Source organism: Octopus sinensis, linkage group LG4, assembly GCF_006345805.1.
Source record: "Octopus sinensis linkage group LG4, ASM634580v1, whole genome shotgun sequence".
Taxonomy (NCBI): Eukaryota; Metazoa; Mollusca; class Cephalopoda; order Octopoda; family Octopodidae; genus Octopus; species Octopus sinensis.
In genome coordinates, this window is record NC_043000.1 from 81,892,090 (window position 1) to 81,901,012 (window position 8,923).

Here is an 8,923-nt window from a genome sequence, read left to right on the forward strand (position 1 = left end):
ACGCATTTTTTTTCTCTCCTTCTTTCTGTGTTTTTCTCTCTCTGTGTATCTTTCTGTTGAAGAGCGTAGGCTCGAAACGTTAAAGACTTGTTTTATTTATATTTCCTGAGCGCCATACTAATACAATTGTTCATTTGTTTTCCACCTGCCTTCGTCTTTTGTTTATTTTCATAAAGCTTCCCGTTATATATATATATATGTATATATATATATATACATACATGCACACATTTATATATTTTAGTTATATCAAGGGCATTACTATACATAAATGCCCTTAATATAAATAAATATATTTAAAGGGAATACTTAATTTATTTTTTCTTTATGAGGTTTTTCATGCTAACTACTTGATAAATTCTTATAAAGTTTTTATCCTATTTTTAAATCATATATATAGATATACATACACACACACACACACACACACACACATATATATATATATATATATATATATATATATATATACATACACATATATATATATACACATACATACATACCTGTCTCTTTCTTTATATAAATATATATATATGTGTATATGTATATATGATGAAGATGATGATGATGATGATGATGATGAGAATGATGCTGCTGCTGATGATGATGATAATATGTTTACATACAAACAAATATTTTCAGAGAGAGAAGGAGAAGAAAGAGAAACATATATGCATACAGATGTATATATATGTGTGTGTATATATATATATATATATATATATATATTATATATATATATATATATATATATATTATACATACATATATACATACATACATATATACATGCATACATACATACACGCACACATGCACATACACACATATATATGTATAAATCCTTAAAATCCTTAAAAATGTTTTAGCCCGAAGGCTGCAGCCATGCTGGGGCACCACTGCTGAAATATCAACGTTGCCGATAGGATATGATGAAGATGATGATGATGATGATGATGATGATAATATGTTTACATACAAACAAATAGTTTCAGAGAGAGAAGTAGGGAGAAAGAGAAACATATATGCATACAGATGTATATATATATATATGTGTGTGTGTGTGTGTGTGTATATATCATACATACATACATACATACATACATACATACATACATACATACATACATACATACATACATACATACATATACACACACACACATGCACATACACACATATATATGTATGTATACACATACACATTTATATATACAATATATATATGTGTGTGTGTGTATAAATATATAAATATATAAATATATAAGCACAAATATTTAGGTGGGTGGGTGTTGTGATCAACCTTATAGTATTTACATTTATAATCACAAATAGAAATGATCATTGTCTTGATATGAAATGTTTTTCAGTTCTAGTGCCAAAAGAAAGCCCTTCAGGGCTATGAGCACTGTTGCAATCACTGATACCAAGATTTTTATCAAAATAGACTTGTAAAGAACAAAAAACAAATAAAAAAAAATCCCTATCACAACAATAGCAACAACAGCCATAACAATAATAATGGTTTCTAATTCATGTACAATGCCAGCAGTTTTGAAAGGAAAGTTTGATCAATATTGATGATGCCTGGGTTTAACTGGTATTTTATCTTATCATACCCAGGAGGGATAAAAGGCAAACTTGTATGTATATGTATGTAATTCTATATGTATGTGTGTATATATATATATATATATATATAATATATATATATATATATATATATATATAAATATATAATATATATATATATACATGCATACACACACACATACACACTCATATATATATATATATATATATATATATACACACACATATACATATATATGTATATATATAAATATATACATATATATAGACTGTGTGACACATGTGTGTGAACAGCCATGCTACATGGCAGTGAAACATGGGCTGTGACTGCTGAGGACATGTGTAAGCTTGTAAGGAATGAAGTGAGCATGCTCCGCTGAATGTGCAATATTAGTGTGCATACAGGACAGTGTGTAAGCGCCCTGTGAGGACAGGTGTGTGAAAAAGTGTCACACCCTAGCAGTTGAGGGATCCTGTGAAAACCTGGGATGAGGTGGTGAAGCATGACCTTCAAACATTGGGCCTTACCTAGGCAATGACTATTGACCGGGACCTTTGCAGATATGCTGTGCTTGAGAAGACCTGACAAGCTAAATGAGACCATAGCCCATGGCCTATGCCAGTGGGTGTAACCAGCCCATTTATGAATACCCCTCATTCATTGGACAATAAATCTTGCATGTGAAGACCTATTGAGGCAAGTGAAATCAAAATCAAAATTACTGACATGGCCAATGACAGTACTGCCTGATTGGCACTCATGCCAGTGGAATGTTAAAAGCACGTTCGAACGTGGGGTGTAACCAGCCCACTTATGAGTACCTTTCATTCATTGGACAATGAACTTTGCTTGTGAAGACTTATTGAAGCAAATGTAAACATATCAAAATTGCTGACATGGCCGATGACAGTACCGCCTGATTGGCACTCATGCCAGTGGAATGTTAAAAGGACATCTGAGCATGATCGTTGCCAGAGCCACGGATTGGCTCCCATACTGGTGACATGTGAAAAGCACCATTCAAGCGTGATCGTTGCTAGTGTCGCCTTACTGGCACATGTGCTGGTGGCACATATAACACAACATTCGAGCATGGTTGTTGCTAGTGCCGCTGGACTGGCTCCATGCAGGTAGCACATACAAACACCTTTTGAGCGTGGTCGTTGCCAGAACTGCCTGACTGGCCCTTGTGCCAGTAGTTCGTAAAAGCACCCACTACATTCTTGGAGTGGTTGGCATTAGGAAGGGCATCCAGCTGTAGAAACTTTGCCAGATAAGATTGAGCCTGGTGCAGCCTCTGGCTCACCAGTCCTCAGTCAAACTCTCCAACCTATGCCAGCATGGAAAGTCGACATTAAACGATGATGATGATGATGATGATGATATATATATATATATATAATGATAATAATAATAATATTAGGGAATATAACTCCAAACTTACAGGGAAAAATTCAATTTAGTATTAAATCAAATTTCACAATATAAATAAATAAAATATATATAAATTAGAGAAAAACCACTATTACGCAATTCAAACAATGATAGACATAAACCGAATCATTAAGAAAATATAAAATATATTTTAAAACATATGACTAGATCACAAAAAGTACAAGTCTTTTTACTTATTATATATCTTTTATTGGTTTTTTTTTGTACTTTTTGTGATCTAGTTATACTCTTTTACTCTTTTTACTCTTTTACTTGTTTCACTCAATTGACTGCGGCCATGCTGGAGCACCGCCTTTAGTCGAGCAAATCGACCCCGGGACTTATTCTTTGTAAGCCCAGTACTTATTCTATCGGTCTCTTTTGCCGAACCGCTAAGTGAAGGGGACGTAAACACACCAGCATTGGTTGTCAAGCAATGCTAGGGGGACAAACACAGGCACACAAACACACACACACACACACATATATATTTATACATATATACGACAGGCTTCTTTCAGTTTCTGCCTACCAAATCCACTCACAAGGCTTTGGTCGGCCTGGGGCTATAGCAGAAGACACTTGCCCAAGATGCCACGCAGTGGGACTGAACCCGGAACCATGTGGTTGGTTAGCAAGCTACTTACCACACAGCCAATGTTTTATAATATATTTTATTTTCTATTTATGATTTGGTTTATGTCTATCATTGTTTGAATTACATAATAGTGGTTTTTCTCTAATTTATATATATATTATATATATATATATGCATACATATTTGTTATATATACATACTTGTGAGTGTGCATATATATATATATATATATATATATATATATATATATATATATATATATATACCTATATATTTGTATGTATGTGTATATATACATACATACATGTGTATATATATATAAATATACATACACACACACATACACACACAAACACACACATATATATATCCCTCCCTTTATTTTGCCCTCCCTCTACACTATATCATCCACTGCAGTTCCCACCACAACCACTATCCTGATACCACTTTTCTTTCCTGCTACTCAGAATCATCTCACTGATTAGCCATTCTTTATCCATTAACATTGTTCTCCACACCTACATGCTACAATGGCTTTCCCCACCCCTGGACCACCAAATTATCTCTCCTCATGTATTACACCTGTTTTATCTCTTCACTCTAACCCTGCAGCCTGCACAAGCTTCTCTCTCTCTCTCTCTCTTTTCTCCCTACTGTCAATGGTAGGTAGGGAGAGAGGGAGGCATCCCTGTAGCCTTCCAAGCTTGTACAACTCCTGTCAACCTGTACAGATGTTGCCTTCTGCCCTCTCCCACTTTGACTATTTCTTACCTCCTATACGCACTTGCAAATCCCCATTCCGTCCACCCTCTTCTGCTCCTGCTAGTTGTGTTTCCACCTGGATACCTTGTCGCCATTTTCTATCTCCTTGGAGACATCTCTTGTTAATTCTCAATGTGTCTCCTAAATAAAAGTAGTCATGTAGCTCCTCCACAACAAGGACCTACTCTACTCTAACCTCTTTCCTCTTATCTAACAAAATGGTTGTAAAATCCTTCCTTCTTTGGTTTGTTGATTTGTGATCTACATGATGATCTCAGTAGCATGATAAAAGCACCCAGCATACATAGTAATGTAGTTGGTATTAGGAAGGGCATCCAACCATAGAAACCATGCCAAAGCAGATGCTGGCCTACGATGCAGTCCTTGACTCATTGGATCCTTGTCAAACTGTCCAACCTATGCCAGCATGGAACATGGGCATTAAATGATGAGGATGATGATGGTGAGGATGATATATATATATATATATATATATATATATATATATAACACATACATACATATAAACCATTAATCTGCATGAACTTTTTCTCTCTGTTTTTTTCGTTCTCTCTCCATTTTATGTTTTCTTCTCATCCCTTTCTATCAAAGAGCATAAGTTTGAAACATCAAAGGCTTTTCCATCCTTTCTGGGTATCAAAAAAATGCACTTGTCTGTTGTTCCCTTACCTGTCTTCATGTTTTGTTTTATGTCAATTTAAACAATATATATATATATATATATAAATATAAATATATATATATATATATATATATCATCATCATTATCATCATCATCGTTTAACATCCGCTTTCCATGCTAGCATGGGTTGGACGGTTCAACTGGGGTCTGGGAAGCCAGAAGGCTGCACCGGGCCCAATCTGATCTGGCAGTGTTTCTACAGCTGGATGCCCTTCCTAATGCCAACCACTCTGTGAGTGTAGTGGGTGCTTTTTACGTGCCAGATGAGGCTGGCAAACGGCCACGATCGGATGGTGCTTTTTACGTGCCACAGGGTGGTGCTGGCTATGGTCACGTTCGGATGGTTCTCTTACGTGCCACCGACACTGGTATTACAGCTACGATTTCCATTGATGTTGATCAAATACGATTTTGATTTTCACTTGCCTCAACAGGTCTTCACAAGTGGAGTTTTGTGTCCCAAGAAGGAAAGGAATGCATAAGTGAGCTGGCTACATCCCAGGTAGAGGCTACGGGATTATGGCCTCACTTGTCCTGCTGGGTCTTCTCACGCACAGCATACTTCCAAAGGTCTCGGTCTCTAGTCATTTCCTCGGTGAGACCTAAAGTTCGAAGGTCGTGCTTCACCACCTCGTCCCAGGTTTTCCTGGGTCTACCTCTTCCACAGGTTCCCTCAACTGCTAGGGTGTGGCACTTTTTCACACAACTATCTTCATCCATTCTCACCACATGACCATACCAGCGCAAACGTCTCTCTTGAACACCACAAGTGATGCTTCTTAGGTTCAACTTCTCTCTCAAGGTACTTACACTCTGTATATATATATCATCATCATCGTTTAACGTCCGTTTTCCGCGCTAGCACGGGTTGGACGGTTTCGACCGGGGTCTGGGGAGCAAGGGACTGCCCCAGGCTCCAGTCTAGTCTGGCAGAGTTTCTACAGCTGGATGCCCTTCCTAACGCCAACCACTCCGCGAGTGTAGTGGGTGTTTTTTATGTGCCACCTGCACAGGTACCAGAGGGGTCTGGCATCGGCCACGTTCGGATGGTGCTTTTTTTATGTGGGGGGGGGGGTGCAGAAATATAGGGGAGCACCAGTGGGGAGGGGTGGTTCAGAGAAATGATGACAGGTTCTAGGCAAGTAGAACGTAGGATATCAAGAGAGGGGTAATGCATGGTGAAATAGCGTATTGAAGAGGGGGGTTCGAAGAGTAGACACCTATTATGGTGGTGGGAGAAGCGACATCCGGGATGGATGGAGCAAAAATATAGAGATATCCAGTATTGGTGGTGGGGGTGGGCAGGGCGGGTGCACCGCGAATACACGATGGTTGATGAATACACGAGAGGCGAGATGGGTAATGGATAAATTAGTTAAAATAATTAGATAGATATAGAAATTAGTTAAAAATAGTTAGATAGATAAGAAAGCATGTATGATTGATGGGGAAGTGAAATAATAAATAAGCATTCAACTTATCTGTTAGATGAATGAATGAATGAAAGAGCAGAAGTTTGGGGCTGCGTTTTTTTTTTAAATAAAGATTGTCCGGAGGAAGAAGGCGCGAATACACGATGGTTGATGAATACACGAGAGGCGAGATGGGTAATGGATAAATTAGTTAAAATAATTAGATAGATATAGAAATTAGTTAAAAATAGTTAGATAGATAAGAAAGCATGTATGATTGATGGGGAAGTGAAATAATAAATAAGCATTCAACTTATCTGTTAGATGAATGAATGAATGAAAGAGCAGAAGTTTGGGGCTGCGTTTTTTTTTTAAATAAAGATTGTCCGGAGGAAGAAGGCGCGAATACACGATGGTTGATGAATACACGAGAGGCGAGATGGGTAATGGATAAATTAGTTAAAATAATTAGATAGATATAGAAATTAGTTAAAAATAGTTAGATAGATAAGAAGCATTCAACTTATCTGTTAGATGAATGAATGAATGAAAGAGCAGAAGTTTGGGGCTGCGTTTTTTTTTTAAATAAAGATGTCCGGAGGAAGAAGGCGCGAATACACGATGGTTGATGAATACACGAGAGGCGAGATGGGTAATGGATAAATTAGTTAAAATAATTAGATAGATATAGAAATTAGTTAAAAATAGTAGATAGATAAGAAGCATTCAACTTATCTGTTAGATGAATGAATGAATGTAAGAGCAGAAGTTTATATATATATATATATATATATATATATATATATATATATATATATATATATATATATATTATATATATATATATATATATATTATATATATATATATATATATATATTAGGTCATCAAGAATGAAATTTGTAGAAAAGAAAACAAGTTTGCTGATGTTTTATAAATAGAAAGAATAGTTTTATTCATGAAACTGTGCACCCATATTGTTAATACACTTCTGTCATTTCAGCAGTAGCTTGTCCAGCCCAGAACTGTAAAAGCCTGGCAATCTAGAGTCAATAAAATCTTGGAAGACCTGTTTTACAGCATCATTGAAATTAAATATTTTTCCTATCAAAAAGTTATCCAAATACTGGAAGAAGTGGTAGTCATTGGGGGCAAGATCAGGTAAGTATGATGGATGATGGAGAACTTCCAACTCCAACTCCAACTCCTGTAGTTTCACCAATGTCATTTTTGCAATGTGTGGTCTGGTGTTGTCATGCAATAAAATAGGAGTGGATCTGTTGACTAATCTAGGCTGCTTTTTTGTAAGTTTCTGCATCATTTGGTCCAGTTGGCTGCAGTATACTTTGGCCATGATTGATGAGCCAGGTTTAATGAAATCATAATGGATCACACCTGTTCCAGGCCACCAAATACACACCATCAACTTCTTTTGATGAATTTTGCTTTGTGGACTATGTTTTGGTGGTTTGTCTTTGTCTTTGGACTATGTTTTGGTGGCTTTGTCTTTGTCCAACCATTGTACTGAACGTTTAAGGTTGTTGTATTTGGATCCATCTCTCATCACATGTTACAATTGAATTAAAAAATGATTCATTTTTGTGACGAGAAAGTAACATAATGCAGGCTTCCAAACATTGCTGTTTCTGATTTTAAGTGAGTTCATGTGGAACCCACTTATCCAACCTTTTCACTTTACCGATTTGAACTAGGTGAGTCAGTATTGTTAGCTTGCTAACACCAAACAACACTGATAATTCACGGGCACTTTGAGATGGATCTGACTTGACAGTGATTTTCATTTCGTCATATCCACCTTTGTTTCTGGTCGACAGCGTTGCTCATTTGTGAGATCAAAGTTACCAGCACAAAATTTTGCAAGGCAATTTGATACTGTCTGCTGCGTAACAACATTAGAATGAAATACTCCATTAATATTCTGAGCTGTCTGTGATGCTGCATGTCTGAGAAAGAACTCATATTTCAAAACTGTATGAATTTCCAACTTATCCATCTCTAAACAAAAATAGCAAAAACCGATTTATAAACACTTTATAAAAATCATAATGAGTTAGAATAAAGAAATAGGTGTGTCAGCTTTCTAACAAAAAACAAAGATTGTCAAAATGTAATAATAGTGCAAAATGAGCAACTGTCAAAGTTTACCATATATCTTACTACAAAATTCATACCTGACAACCTAATATATATATGTATATATATAAACCATACCAGTCACTTGCAAGCAAGCATAGACACCCTCTTAGCCCTTCTACTTTTGACATAACCAAACATCCAGGATGTGATGGCTATATGGAGAAGGGACTGTGTCAGTATTGGGCTTATACTCCATTTCAGCTGAGTGTAGTGGAGCACAATGATTGAAGAAACATCACACAACATATTCTAGGAATAGA

The 8,923-nt window shown here is 36.3% G+C and overlaps 1 pseudogene; it reads right to left on the reverse strand.

Moving 5' to 3' along the window:
• Positions 1-7,351: 7,351 nt before the first annotated feature.
• On the reverse strand, positions 7,352-8,439 carry LOC115210516 (annotated as a pseudogene).
• Positions 8,440-8,923: the final 484 nt, after the last annotated feature.